This window comes from Chrysochloris asiatica, unplaced genomic scaffold, assembly GCF_000296735.1.
Source record: "Chrysochloris asiatica unplaced genomic scaffold, ChrAsi1.0 scaffold00239, whole genome shotgun sequence".
Classification (NCBI taxonomy): Eukaryota; Metazoa; Chordata; class Mammalia; order Afrosoricida; family Chrysochloridae; genus Chrysochloris; species Chrysochloris asiatica.
The window spans coordinates 4128901-4131602 of NW_006408757.1; the positions used below are offsets into that span (position 1 = coordinate 4128901).

Consider the following 2702-nt stretch of genomic DNA (forward strand, 5'->3'; position numbering starts at 1 on the left):
ATTTTTATTTTTTTTATTTTTTTCCTGCTGGTCTTTCTTTCAAGAAGTATCTTCTGTTCTTCTAGCTGCTCCAGGCTGGTCTGCTTGTCATTTTAAGTGGCAATTTCCTACCTGAGAAGATTCTGGATAGGGTTCAGGATTCCACCTATGGTCTTATGCAATGCAAAGGCTCTGTAGGAAGCCTCTTTCACTGGACAAGTTCTAGCCTCATTTTAGGTATTCCAATCAGTTATAGGCTGAAGATGGACTTAAAAGCTTTCAATGGTGATATTTCTGGCTATTCCTTTCTCTCCCCCTGAAGTATCTATTTTTCAATGGTATGCCAGGTAAACCAAGATTCAAAAGACAACCAAGCACCTTAACATTATTTCCCCTCTTTTACCCATTCAAACCATGCCACAATCCCTGTATCCCAGAGCCCTGTTGTTCCAAGGTTGTGCATACATCATTATTTATCTGTGTTTCACTTAGCCCATGCAAAGCTGCCTAACTGTTCTCCCATCAGCGTTATTCTTCCACCTTCTTCTTGTGTATTGCCCCCCACCCCCAGCACTAAAGCTATCTTGTGTCTATTCCCTCCGCTGTGCTCCAGCTTCCTCTCCCTCCCCTCACCCCATCACATACATCCCAGTGATCAGCCAAGATTTTTATTTTTACCCTTTTAGGGTGGGTTCTTTTTCTTAATCTTTTACAATAATGGTACTATGGAAATAAGTTCTCCTTTTGTGACTGACTAATTTCATTCAGCATAATATCCTTAATGTTCATCCATGTTATGTGGTGGCTTATAGCTTCCTTGTTATTCTTCAAGGTAGCATAATATTGCATTGTGTATATGTACCACAATTTGTTTATCCACTCTTCCATTAATGGGCATTTAGGCTGTCTCCATCTTTTTTCTATTATAAATAGTGCTGCTATGAACATTGATGTGCATATATCTACTCCTGTTATGGCTTGTATTTCTTGGGGGAAAATACCAAGTAGAGGAATTGCTGGGTCATAAGCTATTTCTATTTCCAACCTTTTGAGAAAGCACCATATTGCTTACCAGAGTGGTTGGACCATTTTGCCATCCAACCAGCAATGTAGGAGGGTCCCTGTCTTTCCACATCCTCTCCAGCATTTATTTTCCTCTATTTTTTTTTTTTTTTTTTTATCTTTGCTGTCATTGCTGGTGTGCAATGATATCTCATTGTTGTTTTGAATCGCATCTCTCTATGGGGTAGTGATCGTGAACATTTCTTCATATGTTTGTTGGCTGCCTGGATCAAATCGTTGGTGATGTGTCTGTTCACATCCTGTGCACATTTTATAATTTTGTTGTCCTTTCCTTGTAGAGGTGTTGTAGTTTCCTAAATATTTTAGATATTAGTCCCTTGTACGATGTGTCATTGCAAAAAAAAAAATTCCTTAGAAGTCACTAGGCTACATCTAAGCAGGTAAGCGACGCTTCACTTAATTACTTGGCACGAACATTCTCATGGAGCTCGTATTTTCATCGATCCTACGCTTTTCATCCGAAGTTAGGACCCACCATGCTGCCATTTTTGTTTTGAGTATTTTCCTGAGGATCTTTCTTTGAGGATGTATGTTCTGTTGCACTAGCTGTTTCAGGCTGGTCTTCTTGTCCTTGCTAGAGGGAATGTCACACCTCATAAGGTTCTGGATGGGACTCAGGATTCCACTTAAGGGCTTACACTCTGCAAAGCTTTGGAAAAGGCCTATTTCACTGGGTAAATTCTAAAACCCCCTTTTAGGTATTCCAATTAGCTATAGGCTGAAGACGGGCTTACAAGTTTTCTGAAATCATGTTTACCAACATCCATTTCTATCCCATTCAACTGTCTATTTTAAAATAGTAGGCGAGGTAAACCAATATTCATAAAACAGTCAAGCATTTTAGTATTATTTCCCTACTTCTAACTATGCCTCGATCCTGGTATCACAGAGCCTTGTTCCAAAGTTGAGCATGCATCATTATTTACCTCTGTCCCATTTAGGCCATACAAACCTGTCTCACTGTTCTTCTATCTATTTTGTTCGTCCATCATTCACCTCCTTGTATTGCCCTCCCCAACACCAAACTAAACCCCCCATCCCAACCCACTGTTGTTGTTACTTTATAGTCCATTAATTCTTCCCTCCAATTAATCAGCCTGACCTTCTCACCACCTGAATCTCTGTTCCTCTGTGTTTGCCTTCTTTCACATTGTAATTGTTTTGATCATAGACTGACATCCCAGATCCTCTGCTCTTATAATTTTATTCTGTTCTTGACTCTTTCATTTGTCTATTCAGCTCATGGTGATGGTGCCACATATGTCATTCTCTGGTTGTTGTCTGTTCTTGTTGGTTCTTAGTCCACAGAACTCCCTTTAGGATGTTTTTCACCTCAGGAATGGCTTTGGCAAACCTGTTTATCCTGGAATGTTTTGATTACACCTTTGTATTTGATTGACAGCTTTGCTAGGTAGAGGATTCTTGGTAAGCAGTTTTGTTTTTTGTTTTTCTTTCAGGGTTTTATACATATATCCCCATTGCCTTCTTGCCTGCATGGTTTCTGTTGAGAAATCCAAGCTTAATCTGATTTGCTTGCCTTTGTATGTTACACTTCTCTTTTCCCTAGCTGCTTTCAGGATTCTGTCCTTATCTTTGATTTTGGATAGCTTGATTATTATATGTCTTGGTGATTTTCTTTT

The 2702-nt window shown here is 39.4% G+C and overlaps 1 protein-coding gene across 1 annotated transcript in view; it reads left to right on the forward strand.

Annotated features, from left to right (window-relative positions):
• Window positions 1-2702, forward strand: part of LOC102827470 (monocarboxylate transporter 8-like) — a 372707-nt gene that overhangs the window by 264094 nt on the left and 105911 nt on the right.